General features: G+C 33.3%; 1 long non-coding RNA gene across 1 annotated transcript; it reads right to left on the minus strand.

The window, feature by feature from the left end:
• Window positions 1-1,686: 1,686 nt before the first annotated feature.
• LOC130052041 (uncharacterized) lies at window positions 1,687-18,286 on the minus strand. The gene is made up of 2 exons (XR_008800383.1): window positions 18,119-18,286; window positions 1,687-2,281 (listed from the first exon to the last, which is right to left on the minus strand). It is a non-coding gene; the product is annotated as an uncharacterized LOC130052041 (long non-coding RNA).
• Window positions 18,287-23,163: the final 4,877 nt, after the last annotated feature.

The raw sequence follows: 23,163 nt of genomic DNA on the forward strand, positions 1-23,163 counted from the left end.
CTTTATTGAATTGCGGAGGAATTATATCAAGAAGTATTATTGGAAAAACCCATCTGTTTTTAAACTTATACAATTATTAAGTGTAAAAAAATTTCAGAGTTGTGTAATTTGGGGAAATATCTTTACTGTGCCTTTAATTTACGTAATGATTTACTTTTATAGCATTCTCTGTCTATAAATTCACATCAGTATTGTGTAACATACCATATAATGTCACGCCATACTATACAATTGTTAACTTGTTTATTATTTTTGTAAACATGTATGCCATAAGACGTATGTCTTCAGCAATAAAGAATAATAATAATATAATTGTACACCTTTTGAAGAGTGCATTGAGCATTTTCATGAATAAGATACAATTCTAGCCCCCAAAATGATAAATGATACTTATATTTATTTGTCAAGTATTGTAGTATCACATTTATTAGAAATTAAGATGTTGAGTTTTTTCTTTTTCTTTTTTTTTTTCTAAATTCAATACAATATTTTCAATATCCCGGCGGGTTTTCCACGGTCCTGCTTCGTCATAGATTCATTGTTACATTAGCCCGAACCTGTCTTATACATATATACTACATCTTTGAAATAAATTCCCTCTTCTTGCTCCATTGTTTGATGTTTGTTTACATAGTTGAACATACAACTGTAACCTTCGCGACAATATAAAGCCCAGTCAGTGGTGGATCTAAAAGGGGGGGGGGGGGGGGGGGGTACCGTAAAGTTAATAAAAATGACAGTAATAAATCTGTTTTATGTCGACGTTATGCAGATATTCCCCAGACAAAATTAAGACTATTTTAAGATATACTAGAAAAGAACCCTTTTTTATTCTCTACATTTCAAAGTTCATGCGATAAATCGCTCTATCAGCGCAAGTAGATGTTATATAGCATTGAAATATAAAGTGTATACATGTAACTAGAGAGCATTGTCAGGTTTCTTTTTAAAAATGCTTGTGAATGTCATAAAAATTTCTACCTTCGTTCATGTCGAATAACCTTGTCTTTGAGGATACTATTCACAAACAATGATCAAAATAAATCCTACTTTCCCCAGCAAGATTCGCAGAGATTACATGGTCACAACATAATTTTGATGGAAATTAACCGTAGCGCATACTACATATGTAATACTTGTGATTATGTATATATAAAAATTGTAGACTTTTATGATATCAAAGAAAATAATTTATAAATGATCATTTGAGAAACATTATTATTATTTTGTCATAGAGATTTACACATACGCCGCATGATGGAATTAAGTAGCCATGGTAACTTTGGGTACTATGTACTGATATAATTTCCTCTGGCGGGGAAATATATGACCCTTATATTCAGGAACTTCGTCAACATGGACTTTATGTGGTTTTGTTGGTGTGGTTGCCAATGCCAGACATCCTGATAGTTTGTCCTATCTCATACAAGCCTTAACTCCAGAGGCTGTCGAAAGCTATTTTTCTCATCTCTTTGAGAAGGAACATTTACCTACTCACAAGAAAGTACAAAGGTATTTTTGATATATATGAATCAAAAATAATTTTTAATTATCCCTCTAAAGCTGGACTTTGACTTTGTATACCTACATATTTTATATACGTTGTCAATGTTAGACAACCTTCAGAACACCAATGTGTCACATTTGTATCTCTATTTTATGCTCATGAGAAATGAGTAAAAAATATATTGGTTTACAATTTATTATTAGTCTCATAAGCACTTGCACAATAACATTTTAACAGTAATAGTATAGCACAATTTATGCACATACAATTCTCCTAACTGCTCAGATTAGATTAATAAAACTCAGTAGAATTAAATCCAAATGTCAGAATTAAAGTGTTACATCGTATCCCACTTTTTTTTTGATTCACGCAAAGTTCTCACAGCATTCAGAGTCCAGTTCTAAATCCCAATAAGACAAAATTGCTGTCAAATATCAAACAAGTACTGCAAACACAGATCACTCTAACTTGCCCTTGAGAAACTACACTGGGCAGCAACTTGTGCCTGATGATACTTATAGGGTTGTATCCTCTCGTTCTGGAAGTTTAGCGTGGCTGACACGAAGTTAGGGGGATCGCAGTCGGTATCCACGGCGCGCAAGATTTCCCAGGAATGAACCTGCGCCTGTAGCCAGCTGCGGACGTAGTATTGTTTGTAGAAGTACATTACGGTGTGGACCACTGTCTTGCATCCCATGTAATGAAGAGCTTGTTCTTTTCGGCCTAGCTGGAGAGACCTTTCAATCTGACGTTGATGTCTCTGAATCAACTTATCTGAAAAACAAAAACAGAAATTGCATTAATCACATTAAAATATCCTGTGTCTTACATTAGAGTGTTATAAAAGTACATTACACATCATCATCATGTTTATTGTTGATAGGGATTGACTGAACTAAACATCGGTACAAGACATCTAACAATTTTACATTATATTGTTGTCTGATAGAGATTTACCCCCCCCCCCCCCACCCTCATTAAGAATCCCTGCTAGTTTGGATCTCTTTGTAAATTCAGTATTGCATTGTATCAGTATAACTTACAGATCATATATCCTTTATTTATGAAAACCCTATTACAGCATACTAAGCAATTAATTTAATACCGTTTTGGAGCAATTTCTTTATCTATATTCACAATTGATTGGGGGAGGGGGGGTTGAGTTCTAATCTTAAAAAATAACAAATAATAGATATATACTATATTCTCAAATTCCCAATTATCCCTCAAATTAAGATATGGTTACAATTAAGCAACTATAATAATTATTTTTGTTCCTCAGTTGTGAAATAATTTTTTAAGACAAATGTACAGATGATGTTCAAGTACAAGTAATCCTCTGAATATTTTTTGATGAAATGATATACATGTCGAGTTACACTGTATTTAATATTAGAAAATGATAGGAATTGGGGTTGGGTGTAAAGAATCCCATGTTTCTTATATAAGGTTAATTATACCTTGTATCATTTAACACAATAGCATGTTCAATAAAAGCATACCTAACAGAACAATCTCTTGCCTGGCTCTTTCATGGTATCTAAGTTGTCTCAGCAGACTGTGGGCAATATCAATATTTTCCATTTTGGTTTCAGAGAGATCAGGACAATATCAATGTGTGAAGCAAAGTTCAGTTTTGATGCAACTTTAAAAAACACCCCTCTTATATAGGTACTGTGTTTATTTGGAGTTACTCATGGACTCTCATCAATCAAACTCATGAGGCCAAAATTGGGTAATTAGCCTACGGAGATCAAAGGAGGACTCCCCTGTATAAACACTGGTCTATAGTCCACAGCTTGGTTGTTTAATTACAGACCTAAATGAGGGCATTAGTGTCACTTGTTAGTTACTCTGGAAGTTAATGATGGTCAATTTCATACAATTATACAATTATGTTTGAGTCAATTTTAACACATTAAAGATTTTAATTAATGTTGAATTATACTTAGTTATTTTTATAAGTGTTAAAAAATATAGCTTCTGTGTTTTTTTGTTTGTTTTTTTATATATATATAATTGAATTTAATTAATACTTTAGCAGTATGTTCAGAAATATATTATAGAAAGCAAAAGATTTTAAAAATGCATTTGATACATGTGTGTTTGTTATGTATGTCTATTCTTAATATGTTAAGTCGGTACTCTCAATCTTTCTTTTCTTTTTTTATTGGTTTTTGTACACATAATAAAGTACATGTACATGAATACAACAAGTCATATATAATTATCATTATGTGCATGGAGAGAGAGAGTGAGAAAGAGAGAAAAAGAGAGAGGCATGTTTTAAGTAAATATTAAGTTCCATCTGTTCCACTGAGTATCATTTTTTTTCTTTTCACCATTTTTTTCCTGTTGTACTTATTCGTTTTTCTTTCACTATTTTTATTTGATTTCATTTTTTCTCTTTTGTATGTCATTTAGATCCCATTAACCACCCCACATTTCTATTTTGTTAGCCTATTATTCATATCAAGAAGTCATAATACTTATATAATCATTATATTTGGAATGACTTATTATCCTTTTACTTCATATTTATATTGTAATTTCTTGTGTGTATGATTATGTGGACTTTACCTTGTACCTTAAAGGAGGAGGCTTATATAGGCATTGCCTGCTGCCTAATCCTTATTATGTTATTCATAATAAAATACTGTTTAAATAGATCCAATGAAGAGATAAACTTTAGATGTTAGTTGCTGTGTTGTGTTTTTTTTTGTTTTTTTTTACATAATTGGATTGAGAGTTTTTATTGTATTTAGAATTATTTTGTTGTAGAAAAATGAAATCAACATTTTAAAAAATTGGAATTGTAAGTATGATGTTCCTGGTGTGTGGGGAATAAATTTTGTTCTGCAGAATGGTTTAGGAGGAGGAGGGGGGGGGGGGGTAGCCTCTCTAAGGAGTGACCCTCATGTAAAGGGAAAATCTAGTATACATGTTGAAAAACTTTCATCTGTAGATTGTAATTAAGCCACAAGAATTCTTTATTTTTATTCTGATCGATTTTATATACCGTAAACATAATTGAAATTTTGTGAAACAATCTGACATGAAATTATATTGGGATTTTATATATTTTGATATCCCGTTCAAGTTCAAACAGAAAACCAAATAGAGTACTGTATATGACTTTCTTGTAGGGGAAAGCCATGGGACAGATGCTTTTGGACTTTGAAATACAAAATGTGCCAAACTTGGTGGAAAAAAATTGAAGAGAAATACAGAAGATAGTGTATGATTGTGAAATGATGGGGAACAAACATTATATTTACATTTTTTTAAAAATACAAAACAATGTGGTGTGATTGTGAAATGATGGTTACATTTAAGAAAAATACAAAAGATTGTGTGTGGTGTGATTGTGATTTGTATTCAAATGATGGGGGGGGGGGGGGGGGGGGGGGGGGTAATGGCGTCGTCCAGTGAGGGCGCCCAAGAGTCGCCTGAGAGTGATATTCATGAAATACAGAATTGTGGAGCCAATCTCCTGCCCGTAAGTAGTCAAGATTCACAATTTAGTTGTGTACTATCAGAAAATCAGGGTATTTCTAACACCGATTTTGCGTACTGTCCTCAAAACACAGACTTTGTGCAAGCAGTCACTAATGGCTTATGTGGTAGTATGAGTGACACTCACTCTACATTGGAGTCTATAGAAACGTATTGCCCAAATGACTATGCATCGCTTGATCATGTACTTGAAAATCTCCCTAGAGACTTATATGTGCAAAAACTTCTAGAGATGACATCGAACAACGAACAGCTAATTATAGAATATAGATATGCACTACTTGTGAAAGCAAAAAATATTCAGGGGTGTCCAACTTATTACCAGAAAAACAACCAAAAGTAACACTATAGTTCCGCTAAATATGCTAGAGACTGTTTTGCACTTTACTTGTTCTGCAACGGTGATAGTTCACATATATCTGATGTGTTTGATAAATCAAAACAAGATCATTACAATGAGTTCCCGACTCAATCGCTTATTGAACTACGATCGCTAACTCAAGTATTATTGCAGAGAGTGACCAAACTTGAGGAAACACAGGCCAGCTATGTTAAGACAATAGAGTCTCTCAAAAGATCAATCAAGGACTTGAAATAAGAAAATACAACACTTACAGATACAACCAATAAAATACAATCAGATTTTGTTTCACACGCAACATGATGCGAGACTTCTCGCAAAAACACCAATGCACACTTGAAGAAACTTGATGGTCTTGATTTCACTGAGTACCAAGTTGTGAGCAAGAAAATGAATGACGAACTATCAAGAGTATCTAAAGTATGTGTTAACTTACAGAAACAAATTTCAAACACAAAAACACAAAAATCGTATGCTTCAGCTATTTCCCCGCAGAGAACCCCTCATCCATCCGAGGTGGATGAACGAACAAGCTAACTGTACCTATGCAGTCAGTGCTGATTGTTCCGTTATGCACCAGTCCACACATGCCAACAGTAAACATGACCCTCTCGAAACAATGAGACCGAATACACAAGACTCGTCCAATCGCTCAGACAAATCTGTATGTCGCTCTGTATTATTCTCCAGCATTCCGAGCCGTAAAGTATTATCTATAAGATTATACTAATTGGTAGAAAAATGTTATTTTAATTTAAAACACAAAAATAGCACTTTTTATATCTTGAATAGAATTTAAATTGGTTGCCATGGCAACAAAAAATGCATATTGAGCAGCTTTACAAAGTCTACGTCAAAAAATTTCACTTTAAACATAATATTTGGACCATAAATATTTAAAGTAATTCCACCCTCCTGTGACATCATAAAATTTAACAAAATCAATGATTTATTTAGATTTATGATTGATATTACCATACATTTTGTTAAAGTCTTTTCCAATGGTTATTGTAAAAAAAAAAAAAAATCTTGTTAAACATAAAATAATTCGAAAGTCTAAGTTATACAATATGTTTCAAAATATTGAATCCAAGGGCAATAACTCTGTTTTCATTGAATCCTTTATCAAGTTCATTATGCGATAGATTTTCTTTATTTTTGACAGAAATTTTGAATATTTTGTAAAGAAACAGTTTCATGAAATTATTATTTTAAAAAAACACAACACAGCAACTAACATCTAAAGTTTATCTCTTCATTGGATCTATTTAAACTGGGGTTTTTTTTGTTTTTGTTTTTTTTTTTTTGTTTTTTTTTTTACATAATTGGATTCAGAGTTTTTATTGTATTTAGAATTATTTTGTTGTAGAAAAATGAAATCAACATTTTAAAAAATTGGAATTGTAGGTATTATGTCCCTGGTGTGTGGGGAATAAATTTTGTTCTGCAGAATGGTTTAGGAGGAGGGGGGATAGCCTAAGGAGTGACCCTCATGTAAAGGGAAAATCTAGTATACATGTTAAAAAACTTTCATCTGTAGATTGTAATTAAGCCACAAGAATTCTTTATTTTTATTCTGATCGATTTTATATACTGTAAACATAATTGAAATTTTGTGAAACAATCTGACATGAAATTATATTGGGATTTTATGTAATTTGATATCCAGCTCAAGTTCAAACAGAAAACTTAATAGAGTACATATGACTTTCTTGTAGGGGAAAGCCATGGGACAGATGCTTTTGGACTTTGAAATACAAAATGTGCCCAACTTGGTGGAAAAAATTGAAGAGAAATACAGAAGATAGTGCATGATTGTGAAATGATGGGGAACAAACATTATATTTACATTTTTTAAAAATACAAAACAATGTGGTGTGATTGTGAAATGATGGTTACATTTAAGAAAAATACAAAAGATTGTGTGTGGTGTGCTTGTGATTTGTATTCAAATGATGGGAAACAAACAGTATATTTATATTGAAATGATATCTAGATGAACTGTGACATGTAATGTGTGTTGAGATATGTATGAGGAATTAATGATATGTACAAATGGTATCATTGACCATTGAATCGTTATCATTGTACATTTATATAGTGCTTTACCTAAGTAAGATAATTACCCTAAAGTGCTTTTCATGAAAAATAAACTACAAAGAACAATAGATACATAGAAAAGGGCATAAAATAATACTAAAACTTAGTAACTGTGAAAAGACAAAAACTACATAAATTTGGTTTTTTGTTTTTGTTGTTTTGTTTTTTTTGTAAATATATATGAAGGTTGATGAAATTTTAATCATAGATAGCCTACAATTAAAATACAGTGTGTGTATTTCAGGCACAGAGTACCTTGTAAGCCATGTCAGTGGTGTCATGAATGCTTCCACTTATGTTTCATTGTATATCATTCACTTCTACAGACATTTAATCTACAAGAAATTGTGTGCAAAAATCATTTAGTTAAAAAAACATTTCATTTTTTTTTATATTTTTCTGTGAAGTGTTGCAAAGTATGTTGCTGTTCAATGCAACATGGCTCAGGCCTCCAAAAAATAATCTTTACATTCTCAGGCCAAAAACTGCAACATTTAATGAAGCAGGCATTTTTTTCCAGCTGTAGCATTAGTTACCTTTTCTTTCTTTCAACATAAACATTTTATATAGGAATATCAACTGAATATTACTTTTTAAATGCTTTTAAATCGCTCACTATAAAAGTAAACAATGTTCAATGATTGTTCATTATTCATTAAGATAATGATTTTTACCAAAAATTGAATTTCATGAAAAAGTAAAGAGAAAATTAGGTGCCTGAGAAATTATTAAAGATAGGGAGATGGGGTGGGCATCAGATATGTATACATGTATTTAGGTTTTGTATAAAATAATTGATGCATTACTATCCAATGATTCCCCATGTATTCAAGAAAATCAGTGTGAGTCTTAAAATTTGTGTGTATTTATGATGAATGTCTATTTCAAAATTACATTTTATTCAAACAACAATGCTGAACATGAAAGTGGGTTTTTTTTGGTTGGTTTTTTGTTGTTGAGATTCCGTAAGATAGATGAGTTATTTCTTTTTGGACTAGAAGAAAACAATATGACTGAGATGAACATAGTGTCTGTCTTTAACAACTCGGGATATATTTGGCATTAATGTACTTGGATAAACATTTCCATGATTATACCTCTTCTCTCATCTTTATCTGTAAAAGGGACTCATTTCAATAAAGAATGACTAAAATAAAGTTGTGTCAATATTTATTTATAGGGTACAAGATGTCTCATTCAAGAATAGTTCCCAAGTGAAAAAATCATTGTAAGTCAATGTATAATTATAGTATTTTTCTAATAAGATGTGCATCTCATAATGTGATTACATGTGTATGATTTTATATTTGTATTTTCTTTTCCTCCTATCTTCTCCTGTCCACTCACCTGTTGTTTATCTTATACAATTAGATATATTGTGTATACACTTGTACATGTACTAGATGTATTCCGATGAGTTGTACTGTATAACTCAAGGACAATAAAGAATTGAACAAACTGAAATCTAAACCTTACTGTGACGGGCCTATGGGAAACAACTTCCAACCCCCACTTTTCAGAAATTATTTAAAACTCACATAGAAATTGTTTAATACCATCACTTTTTAGTGGAACCCCTTCCCCTTTTGATGTTACATTGCCATAGCATACATCACAATTCTCCACATATAAGATTCAATTTGTATGGAGCGCCAAATTAACATAAACTCAAATAATTGAAGATACATGTATCTTCAATTATTTAAAGATATCAATTTAATTATTGCTCTCTTTAATTGAATTAATGTGCCAATTAAATCAATTATTACTCTCATCAAATGAATTAATGCATGCTTCAATTCAATTATTGCTCTCATCCCTTAATGGTTCTAGTCTTGTTCTAGGTACGAAGATTCCCAAGATGTTATAGTGTTTGAAGTTCAAGTTCAGTTTATTTTCTCGCACCACCGTATGGTACATGAGGCTCTTTATACAATATAAACAAATAGAGACTATAAACGCGGTACACGTAAAAAGAGCAGAGTGATTTTAGGTGATTGAAATTAATTACGGAGGACCGACTTGGTCATATATTTTAGATATTTTGGTAATCATACTTATACTCCAACTCAAAAGATGAAATTCTTCAAAACCATGCTTCAGTTTTAGACACATTTAATATCCCAGTCAATGGGTCGAATGAATATGAGTTACCGTACCTATACTGGATTCCTAAACTACATAAAAACCCTTACAAACAAAGATACATTGCTGGATCCAGTAAGTGCTCTACCAAGCCCCTATCTTTGATCCTCACGAAAATATTAACAGCTGTGAAGGAGAAACTTCAAACTTACTGTGCGACTACATATGCCAGAAGTGGTGTTAATCAAATGTGGATTCTAAAAAATTCTAAAAAACTTTTAGTAAACTTGAAATCGCAGAATTTTTCCCAAATCAATAACATTAAAACCTATGACTTTTTAACACTATACACGACCATTCCTCACGATAAATTAAAGACTAGACTTTTTGACATCATAGACAGTTTCTTCTTCAACAAAAACGGAAAACGGAAATATTCATATCTAGTGATCAGTCATTCAAAAACTAACTTTGTTAAACACCACTCTGATTCCACGCACAAGTACTCTGAAGTTGAAATTAAAAAAATATGCTAGAGTTCCTCATTGACAATATCTTCGTGGTCTTTGGTGATCAGGTCTTCCAACAGTCTGTTGGAATTCCCATGGGCACGAATTGTGCTCCCTTGTTAGCTGACCTGTTTCTATATTCATATGAAGCAGAATTTATTCAAAAACTTCTACATGAGAAGAAAAAATCTCTTGCTGTGGCCTTCAATTCGACATTTAGATATATCGATGACGTTTTGTCTATTAACAATAATAGCTTTCATTCATATGTCGATTTGATATATCCCTGTGAGCTCGAAATAAAGGACACCACAGAGTCGTCCACTTCTGCTTCATACTTAGATATTTTATTGAAAGTAGACATTAACGGCAAACTGACAACTCAACTGTATGACAAACGGGATGATTTCAGCTTCTCCATCGTCAACTTCCCATATTTATGTAGCAATATTCCATTATCACCTGCATATGGTGTTTATATATCTCAACTGATTCGATATGCAAGAGCTTGTTCTGCGTATAGTCAGTTTTTAAATCGAGGTAAGCTACTGACAAACAAGTTGATGGTACAGGGGTTTCAACAGTCTCGATTGAAGTCAGCATTTCGCATGTTCTATGGTCGTTATAACGATCTAATTCGTCAGTACAACCTCGCATTGGGTCAAATGCTGTCTGACGTGTTTCATACCTATTGTTAAGCCGTACTTGGCACACTGATTTTAACTGCGGATAACTCCGTTTACCTGATCAGTATATAGGGATCACGGCGGGTGTGACCGGTCAACGGGGGATGCTTACTCCTCCTAGGCACCTGGACCCATATTTACTAAAGTTCGTAGACGTAAACGTAGGATTTACGTCTGACTTAAGATTAGAGTTACGTACTCGTGAAATGGTATTTACAAAACCGTTCGTAGCCGCAAACGTAACTTACGATGTACGATTGCACGTACGCGTGCGCAGTGGCTATTTTCACTTCGAAGCGTAAAAAGTGTGAATTTGCTCATTTACTTTGACTTCCCTGCGCTACCGCCGCATTATGACGAAAAAGAACACAGAACTTTGTGAGAAAGCAACGAATTTCAACGTATACGTATGCCTGCCAACGGCATGTCGATCAACTGTACCGCTATTCAGTGTTGTTTACAAATCCAAATGGAAGGTTCATCAAATTTAACGCATTTGACTTGTGCATGGATCTGCGATGCTGTAGGTCTTCAAAAAGAAGTCGGCATGGACTGACAAGTAAGTTAAGTTGTTTGTGTAGTAATAACCTTAAATGTTTTACCACTGACTACTCGTCACTAGGCCCCTAAATAATGTTAAATTGACTTCAAGGGGATTCAGTACATGACACACATGGTAAAATCACAGTCCCTTATTCATTTTGTTCTCAACCTATGTAGCTGCTATAATGCCTGGATCTTAATTTCTAAATAGTGAGCACATATACATATGTGTAAGTTATTTACAATTTGATATGTGCCCATGCACTATTAACACATTAAGACACAAGCTCATTTGCGTACATGGTAACTTCAAACTTTTGACAATACCACAATTGAAATTCAAAATTATTTATCCCATTTTTTTAATTTCATGACTGGAACAACATCAAAGCAGTATCATAGCTACCTGTACACAAGTACGCACATGCTTTCACATCATTTCGCAAAAAGAAAAACAAGAATATTGGTGAAAAATGAATCTAAAATATACATTATATATACAGGCACTTATTCTAAAATGTGTGATTTGTACGTGCCCCTCTATTGCATGGTTATAAAATATGAAAATTATTATTGCTTTAACAATATATACTCTGGGCGAACAGGTAGATAGGGTGAATGGACTCGGTACCAGATGAGGACAGTTACAGTCTCTTTTAGCATCATTTCAATTATTGCTTGTCCACATCCATGTGCAAAACTTTCAGAAAATATTGTGAAACAAAATCGCATTCAAATACAGTTGTACAACTGTGTGAAGTCAGTGTTAATTTATTTAATGTAGAATAACATTGACTATATATTAATTGGAGATATTAGGTGTGATATAATGCACTAGATATCCAAGTTAGCTGACCTCTGTTATTTTTCAAAGGGTCATAAAGGTGGTCAAGAAATAAATTGCCAAAAGACAGCAGCATTCCTTGATTTAGATACATTTCTCTTCATGTCCTCTCCTGAAAGATTTTCCATGATGCCTCAGGGTTAGGACTGGGATGCAAGATGTACAGTACATATAATATATTATATGATGTAAGTATATCCACTGTTTGTACACATTTAATCATTTCTGTGCTTACAAAGTTTAAAAAAAAATCCAAAACAAATTATGGTACATGATGTAATGATTTTTGTAATGCATTGATGATTAAATCCTTAGGCAAAGATTTAAGAACATAAATTTATGAGTTTTTATGATCAAAGTTTGTCCATTTTGCATGTTTTGTACCTGTCTGTCTAAGCATATCTTCACCTTTTTGGCAAATAGAAATTTAACCAATCTAAGGACATACACTATGTTTCTTTGAAATGTTATTTTTTATCTCCTCGATATTAAAAATTCTTGCATGATTTCCAAAATAATAGCTGTAATTTTGTCACCAAAATTTGAAATCAACACTCAATAAAAATTGCTCTATATTATATATTTCTGATCAGTAATAACACATGTATTCAGTTATTTGAAACACCTTTTAATCTCAAAGCAAGCAAATGAATATATGTAATTTTGGTGATTAAATAATTATTATCTTGCAAGCCAATAATTCTTCTTTATATATTTCTTTACACTAAAAGCGGTTATCAAATGTACTTTTATTAGGTCACCTGAGTTTACTCGGTAACCTATTGCAATTAGTTTTCATTTGTCGTGCGTTAACAATTGAACATTTTTAACTTCTTAATAACTACCAGTCCAATTCTTTTCAAATTTGGTATGAAGCATCATTGGGACAAGGGGGACTAATTTTCAAAAATCTTCTTATCAAGAAACACACACATATAAGAAAAACTAAATGCATAGTGATGTAGAGCAGGCAGGCCTCTACCAAAATTGTAAATTTCATGATCCCCGGGGTAGGGGTTTTGACCCCAGGGCGGGGCAAATCTTGTTATATAGTGTTTATGTGTATAAAACACTTAAATTACATCTTCTTTAATGCTATTGATACTAAATTGAAACTAAATGGATAGAGGAGGTAGTCTTTTACCAAAATTGTAAATTTGATTTCCCCCAGAGTAAGGGTTTTGACCCCAGGGTGGGGCCAAACTTAGTATATAGTATTTATGTGTAAGTTTGCTGATACTGTATAAAATATAAATGCAGAAAAGGATGTACAAAAAATGGTGAATTTCACAACCCAGGGTTATGACTTTAAGATGAGTCCAAATTAGTCATATCTTTTGATGTTTTCATGTGAATACACCTATTTAAAGCCTTTCATCAGTGTATGCACTTTGAGGGATGTGAAGTTTTAAGAACACATCTTGTTTTATACTGTTGCTGAACATTAGAATATAATTAGCTTAGATATTTAGAACAGGAAATTTTTTCTAGATTTCATAGTCCATGGAAGTAATGATACTTTTCCACTAGTATTCGGGTGACCGATAAGGCCTGTGGGCCTCTTGTTAGGTTTCTGTTGTGTTTTTTTGGTTTTTTTATTTTACTAAAGAAATATTTTTCTTAGTCAGTAATACATATTCCTTTGCCATTGGGAGATTTTGAGAGATAAAAATGGTTGCCATCACTTTCACAGCAAATATGCCCCTTTAAATTTATAATGTTGTACTACCATGTACTATATGTCAGCCTGAGTAGCTCAGTGCAAAGGTACCAGGTTCAATACTCAATTGTGCTAAAGATTTTTCTCACCTTCTTTGCTACAGTAAAATCCCATTCATATACCTTACTGCAGTACATATCAGCTGATTTTACATTTTTACTTGCCACAACCAGGAACTATCAAAATATGTTAACTCTAGACTAATTAAACCTGAGAATTTTGTAGAAAGAAAATAGAATGCAAGTGAATTGTACCTGAAATGTCACAAAAAATTATTTTTTATTTATAAACGTGAATGACCTTAACTGAAACTTACCATTCTTGGTTAAAAAGTATTTTTTTCTGGTTTGGAAAGAAGCCAATTTCATTACAAGGGGAATGGTTAATGAAAAAATACTGAAGTTGACCTTGGGGTCATTTGAAATCTTTTTCTTAATATGGGCTCTTGGGTTATAAATCATTAAAATTAGAAATTGTAGGTGATACTTAATGATATCTTCCCAGATATGGTGTACGGTAGATGAATATACAGTAAATAAAATCAGTATTATCACAATTTTACAGTTTATTTAACTAACAATTATGTTGCATGTATTTTTCAAGCCTTATGAAATTTGATTGCAGTGTAATGACAGTTGTTTATTTAAATCAATGTAATACTATTATTTTTCTAGGTCTATGGGTACATTGCTGTAATGGCCTGAAAAATCTTTTGCGAAACCGAGAAATGTTCATCTTCCATTGCCATGATTGTGTAAAAGGACGAGCAGAGGAATGATTCAAAAATATATGACAGGATTGAGAATCTAACCCATGACCCGTAGTCTGGTACTCTACCCACTGATCAATCCATGCTGATGGTCCATCTGCTACATTGATGTCATCTTATATATTTATTTATTCATTTATATATCATATGGACATTTAAAAATTGACAGTAAAAAAAAAAAAGTTTGATATTCAGCAAAATAGAATTTGTTACAATACATGTTTAAGAAATTAAGTACATGTACATGCATTGTTATGCATACAATTATGTACATGTAATTATATTTGTTAATAGATAAATTCTCAGATGAATTTTCATGTTGTTATTGATATTGACATGTACATGCATTACTTCCATTTCTAGAATGATTTTAACATCTTGATATTAAAATGATGACATAATAAATAAATCTTAAATATTTGTCAACAAGTTGTCTGGTGGGTTAAAATTTGTAAAGAGGAGCATTAGTACATATGTTGGTTTAATGTGAGAAGCCTTCAGAATGAACTTTTATCAGTGAGATTTTTGTAAATTGGGGGTGGGGGGGTGGGGGTGGGGTGGACTTCAACAAAATAATATGTATGTTGAAGGCATCATCCTTGGAGTTTGATAATATACACTGCAAAGACTTTTACCTAGCTAATCACATATAAAAGTCAATTACATACAAATCATGAATGGTAGAAAGATTCATATATATGCATTATCAATGAAGGTTTGACTCCTGTAGGATTATAGTTAAAGGAAATGGCACTCTGAAAGATTGAAAGTCTACACATGACTACACTAGTAGGCATCACAATTGCTCTCTGAAACAAATTACACCAAATTGTATTCTTGGAATGAAATGCATATCTTTTTTTTTTAAAGAAATATTTATTTAGAGGCTCATTTCCCTGTTGTGTAAGTAACAATGTAACAAATAGTTATTTGGACTACCAATATTTGCTTATAACCACAAAGTAAAGATCACATATCTATAAGTAGAAATAGTTTTTCTATAGCTGTCGATCACCATGTATTCTTGTACACACAGTGACTCTCTTCTTTTCAAATCTAAAACATTGCATGTTTGATTGCATATATATACATTAATTCCACCATGTTTGGAAAATTAAAAAAATGTATTTCCCTGAAAGATGCTAGACCTACCCTATATAATAAGATAAATGGCAAATGTTCTTTTTTTTTTTAAATAACCTGCATGACTAAAATAAAAAGCTTCCCAATTATTTCTAAAGGCAAGGTTAGATCCACCCAGTGTGATTAAAATCAAATTTCGCACTTTGCTCGATATACGGACAGCGACTGTCCGTATATCGAGCGAAGTGAGAGGTTTGATTTTAAATCAGATTGAGATCTGCCACAAGGTAAATTAGATCGGGCTCAAAATTTTGAGAATTGTCACACAATTGCAGATGATCTCAAAGAAAACGATAATCTGAATAAATACAATTAATTTGTGTATTACTAACCAGCTTATATGCATATAGAGGGTTTGTAAGGTCTTTACGCAAGAAATTATCGATAAAAATGACAAGTCGCCATTTGCTTTGTTTATTCTTAAAGTTACGATCAGGTTACGTGTACTAGTGTAGCACACGTAGAGTTACGCTTATTTCTGACGTAAATCTACGTCTACGACTGTTCGTGAATACCGTCCCACACGTAAACGTACGCTACGTCTAGATTTACGCTACGTTTACGTCCTTTAGTAAATATGGGCCCTGATTCCACCTCTGGTGTGTCCAGGGGTCCGTGTTTGCCCAACTATCTATTTTGTATTGCTTGTGGGAGTTATGGGATTGATCACTGTTCGTTGTCTTCACCTTGCATGAAACTGCACAATTTGATATGTACATTGGAGTCAGCAGTTTCAAAATCTTATGTCCCATCTCAAATGTATTACTTGTTCTCCCCATGTCATCTACATCTACTACTACATGTAGCTGTAATATGTATTCCTTAAATTATATGTTTGAATGAAATCTTATTCAAACCCTTTTCTTACGGTAGGCAATAACTTACTTAAATACATGTATTCTTATCTAGATTTAGTTTCATCTAAACTCTAAGGTGATTATATTACCTCAATTAATCAACACATGGGTTAATTATAATATTCAAAACAGTGAGAATTGTTTTGCGGTATTTTATCAATTGAGGACTTGTGCGACGTTTCTCAATAATATATATCAATTTTCATGAATGTGCACTCTGTCTCGTTTCTACAAAAAAAAATAAATCTTGGGGTACGTCGTATTACCATGTCTGTTTTAGAGATAGCATACTGGTACTCAGTATTTTGATAGTTTCTAATATTGTTGCAATCAAAAGTTATGTATTACATCAGGTTGTATATATAAGGACAGTACAAATATATTTTAGCAAAGAATGGATCAAATCCAGGACCCCTGCATTACAAGATAGGTTATCTAATCGCTAAGCTACCCAGGCCGGTAAAATTTGAATTTATTTCCGAAATCATACGATAGCTTTTTATATCAAGAAGATGGGAAAAAAATCAATGTCAGAAATGTTGCTTGTATGTCCTTAATAAATACTTTTGTTTTGTTAGTGGCATGTGTAAAATGAAAACAAAATCAACCTGAACAAAAAAGAAAGAAAAATAGAGTAAATTCCCATGCATAACATGTATAGTCTAAGGTGTATCAGCATTGGTATTTCTACAATATTTCAATTCTGTTTAATTAATTGAATTTATTCATAGAATTGATAATTTTTTAAAGTATCGTCAAAAGTAAAGAATAATTAATACGTGGATGTCTAATAATACTGAATAGTGTCCCCACCTCAATTCACTTCTCAGTTGAGTATCTGTACATGTATAAACCCCCCCCCCCCCCCCCCCCCCCCCCCCGAATTAATACAAGTAGAAAAGATTAGAGATAAAATTCAATGTTATGACCCATTACTTTATTTCACGAAGGAGAGCTTATTCAATGTTTTGGCATGTATCAATGGGGAAAAAAAGTATGCAATGGCTTAATCACAACAGGGCATCTCTTTTCTTTTATGTAATATGTATAATAACGAAAGGTCATGCATTTTTCAAATGAATAAATATCTATGATTTTTTTTAATGATTCTATTACTTCCTTCTATTATAAAACAAATAATGATAACGATTGTGCATTTATTATCTCAATTTCATCCTAGTCATACGATCCCCAACAGAATAAAGTGTGCTGCATTAGGCCTAAGTAGATCTAACTATACTGTAATGTGTGACGCCACAGTCTACATTTTGACGTCATATCAATACAACTGAAGCAGTGGCGAGTTGAAGGGTGAATATTTAGCACGCACGCACATCATATGTGCCATGCTATTGGCAGATCTAGAGAAATCCATAATTGTACACAATGTCTATGAAAACATTTGACATCAAATGATTGTGATCAAGTTGATTAATTCTAGGTGTGTGAATGGATTTCAAAGTAAATAGAATAATTACCTGTATTACTAGAACGCTGGTACTCGGAGATATGTCTCTCACACCTTCTTCTTTCGTGTGGGTGAGTGGAAAGAATATTTTGAATGCCACATGTCTTCGTCTAAACTTCTGTCAGCATGCAGTAAGACATTATCCCGCCATATTATATGTGTTTCTATGTAATTTTACTGCCTTATCACGTTGAAGAGTTTCAAAGGGGAATAACTCTTGGTAACAGAATGCATTTCCCCCCATAAATCATTCACTTCAAATTGTATGAAATAGGCAGATTCTCAAAAGTTTTAGTTTAGATTTATGAAGAACATAGATTAATTGTTTTAAAAACTTGTGTCACTTTATTTGAGGTGGATGCGAATAAAAGTTATTAAGACATAAAAACCATTGAATTTAAACACAATTTTACAGATTTGTTCAATTATAAAAATCACTTAGGATTGTCCATTATTCATTTTTTTCTTTCTTAAATGACAAATATGGGATCTGTTTTATAATTTAATATGAAAATTAGAATTTTAAGACTATTCATAATCTTTTATATTCAACCTTTGTGCCAAAACTACCAAATTCTAGAAAATGGCCAAACTTGATAAAATTGTACCTGTTTCCATAGCAACCATGATCACTATCTAATTTTTAAATATGTTTTCTTGAATATGTTATATAGATGTTTCATTCAGGTGATTTTCGTGAAAATCGGTGACTATGCGTGCCGAATTTTTTTTAAGTGGTTACAGAGAATGGCTCTTAACAATAATTCAGAAAATGTAAAGGTTTGGTTCATAACAATAATTTCTATACCGATGTTTTTTTCGCCGTTTTAAAAAAAAACCCTGACACTCTAGAATATAATGGTATTCATCAGCTATTTGACCCTTGTTATCCTTGTTACAGATATGGCAACTACTTTCATGTTTTGGAGTACCACGCCATCTTTCAGTCTCGACTGGGAGACGGTGATTTGCAGTTCTGAATATAATAAATATTGTTCTAGCTTTTTTAGGTAGTACACTTAAATATTTTTCAAATCCCAATTCACTTTTGAAAATACCGTATATCTGACCCTTAGACGACTCATTGATATCACTTTGCCATTTCTGTATATATACTGATCTCTAAGACGTTGTTGCTTACATACGTTGGAATACCCACAAAGATAAAAAATATTTTAAATAAACGACAGCCAAGAATTCACAAAGTTCTTTTTACAAAACTGATCATATAGATACTTATTAAAAATACTAACAACCTTACTCTCTGGACTCTAAAGTAATTTGCCCAGTGATATATCATTCTTGTATATATGTAACATATAATGGGAAATGACCGGTTTCTTCATAGACCACATAACTTGGGGTACCGCTTTATAAATTAAAAATGTATTCTAAAACTTTTAAGTGGATTCGCTCAATGATATCAAGATTTTCAAAACCCCAAATCTCATAACCACACAGAAGTACAGTCGCAACATGCATGGTTGTCGATGGAAAAAATTACATCTTCCTTGTCATGACTATCGGGTCATCCATTAGTATTGTTAAGAAAATCGAACATTGATTTAATATCGACAGTACATTGGTTTGACATATTTGGACCATTTAAAACTTTTGAAAGACCACTTATTATTCGTGACACCTTCTAATGTCTGATACAGACACACATAACAACTGATCTGCTGAGAGTGAGGTACACATTTTCAATAGGTAGAAGGATTCTATCAAGTGTAAATCTAAATCTGATTGAATAATCGTAACTTTTTGTATGCAGTACTTAATTAATATGTTTCAGATAAACTTATATCATGTGAAAGAATTAGACCACGATGTCGATGACACGGTACAGTTTTCAGCGGAAAATTTTGGGGAAAAAAATAATTAAGGGATCCGGAATTCTAGAATATATTGTTATGTAAAAATCCGGAATTCTAGAACATAGGCGTAGCTTGGGTTCGAATATTACCGAGGCAGGGGGTCTGGGGGGCTGCGCCCCCAGAACCTATCGACATTTTAACAACGTAAAAGGTGTGGGTTTTTTTTACCGAGGCAGCTGCCTCGGTTGCCTCAATGGAAGCTACGTCACTGTAAAATATATTGTTATGTAAAAATCCGGAATTCTAGAATATATTGTTATGTAAAAGGGAAACAACAGAGTGTATTGTTTTTAATGGGGTGAATTTGCACAGATCGTGATTTTTTGGGAGTTCAATATTCCCTAAATTATGTGGAGTTACTGTCAGCGAATAATTTACTACATGTCAGCATATTTTTATGCAACAAGCAGTTCTAACACAAGGGTACATTTTGTGCATGCGTGAAGAATTTCCCCCCGGGTGGGTGTGGGTGAACTTTTGGCAAGAAAACAAAACTGTATAAAAAGGCACCAAAATAAAGTTTAAATGATTCAATTCAACCCAAAGCTCGAAATCCTCACATCATGAACATTGAGCCAGGAATTGAAAGCTTTAGATCGGATCATAAAAAAGAATTCTGTAAAATTTTCTTCAGAACCGGCAACCGAGACCAGTATGGGTACGGTTTCATTCAAAATGTTTTACCTACTACTGAGGCGAGTGACTTGGCACATGACATCGTACTTCTTGATAAAGGTGTCATGCCGAAAAGACACTGAACAGATAGTTGACACAGAATTCGAAAAACTGTTGAACTTCCAAAAGTCACATGAGTAGGTACATATGTATGTACACGATATCGACCCACTGTACATAAAACAACGACACCGTCAAGCTGGACATTCCTCCTTACCACGGCACCACTCAGTTGGTACCATACTATACTCAAACAAACATGTACTTGATGTTTGACACACACATATCATTATGCATTTCCTTCTTCCACTACTATGCAGTCACATAGCTCAGTGGTAGATCGTTCGCTTCGTAAGTTGGGGGATGGGTGGGTTCGAGCTCCGCTCGTGCCATGGCCACATCAAACCTAAGACATAAGCATAGGTAATGATTGCTCCTTTGTCAAATGCTCGTAATCTTGAAGTGAGAACCACGGGTCTTTCGGATATGACCGTAAATACGGAAGTGCCATTGCACGGCAGGCGTTGGCACGATAAAGAACCCTCAATGCTACGTCCCTGAGTTCTAAGCATAGGTCTAAATTTGTGGTACTTCACCCAACACAGCTGGTGATGTCTCACTATGAGTGAAGTATTATCGAAGTGACGACCATCACGTAAAAGAAAACAAATCGTCCACCATCTGCAATATGTATACATGTAGCAAGTATGAGGAAAATCAATAGGTTATATTTCAATTGTATTGATTGTGACCTTGACCTGTGATCCTGTGACCCAGTAATCAAGAGGGGTCTTTCTCTTCCTTTCTATTATGTCTTAAGCAAGTATAGAACTAAAACATAGAATGGTACCCTCTAAATGTTGTTCAAAAGATTACCTACCATCATCAAATTTTACATTGACCAATGGTCTTTTGATCCACAAATGAATATGAATCTTCCTCTCCCTATCTAATATCATTGTAGCAAGTATGAGCTGGTTTGGTACTTCGCGGAAGGCAACCCCGGCCGCGACAGACCTAAGTCGTTAAAAACAGGTAGTGACAGTTCCATCGCCAAATGCTCGTAAGCACCGAGCAAAGGCCTAAATTTGAAGCACTTCACCGGTCTTGGTGACGTCTCCATATGAGTGTAAAATTCTCGAGAGAGACGTTAAGCAAGATACAGTCAATCGGATGAGACCGCATGGAAAAACCGAGGTCCTGCGTCACATCAGGTGTGGCACGGTAAAGATCCCTCCCTGCTCAAAGGCTGTAAGCGTCGAGCACAGGCCTAGATTTTGCAGCCATTCACCGGCAATGGTGACGTCTCCACGTTAGTGAAAGATTCTCGAGAAGGACGTTAAACAATATTTATACAATCAATCTAAGTATGCAATGGGGATAGTAAGCTTTGAATTACTCCCTTTTCACGGAGCTAATGCGAAGTTTTGATTCCTTTAATTCGAGACGTAAATTTTGATTCGAAGTAAACTATTGCGCATTAAATCGCCCTGTGAACGCGATTTCTATTAACTTATGTTTAATGCGAATTCAAAAATTCTTCGTGTGAACGAGGCATACTGAAGACTCGGAAATTACGTATTGAACATTATTTTGTCAGCGGTGATATTGATTGATTGTGACGTCATCAATCACCGGCGAGTTGCACAACGTAACATGTTGTCATTCGAGTGCGTCGCCGATTGTTTCATCACAATCAACATCTGGCTTCCGTTCTGGAATGAATGCGTTAGAAGACTACATTTGAATTTGCAAAGAGCGTACGTAAAACTTTATTTTGAGAGGGACTAAATGCACATAATTGTCTTCAAATAACTTATTTACTCCAATTTTATTGGTAAAATTAACCAAACATACTTCAACAATCGACTTAAATAATATTTCAAAGGTACATAACAGGTTCCGATGATCCCTAATTAGTCACATACCAGTACAATGTTCAAATTCAAGAATCATTCAGTTCACTCCATTCCGCAATGTGAAATTCAAAATATTGCGTCACATAACTTTTTATCATAGGAACAACACAGAATGAGGAACAACAATCCAATCGTGTCAACACTAATGAACGAATTTGAAGAGAAAAACGGAGCATTTGATTGCTCATAAATCACATATGTACGTTCTCTATGCTGCTAGAGTTCAGCGAAATAAATGTTATCAATTTCTTGTAAACATGCAAAGGTTACCGTGTTCCTGATTCCATTTAAAGTTAATGTCAAGCGAAATTAGCTTTTTATTTATTGTTGTTCTAAAAAATTTCCACATCAGTTGATATTTGGAAATCAAAGTGGATGCAATTCTTGAACTGAGGTAATTTTAGCTACTTATTTTCATGGAACATTAATCAATTTTAATATATTTTTTTCATCATGTTTTGTGAAATTGTTGTAGGACCAACAGTTAAGTATATTTTTAAAAATTGGAAAATGATGTTTCAGATAACTTTTTAAATCTTTTAATGATCATACTTGCATATTTTATGTGAATGACAGAACTGTTA

This window comes from Ostrea edulis, chromosome 2 (genome assembly GCF_947568905.1).
Source record: "Ostrea edulis chromosome 2, xbOstEdul1.1, whole genome shotgun sequence".
NCBI lineage: Eukaryota > Metazoa > Mollusca > Bivalvia > Ostreida > Ostreidae > Ostrea > Ostrea edulis.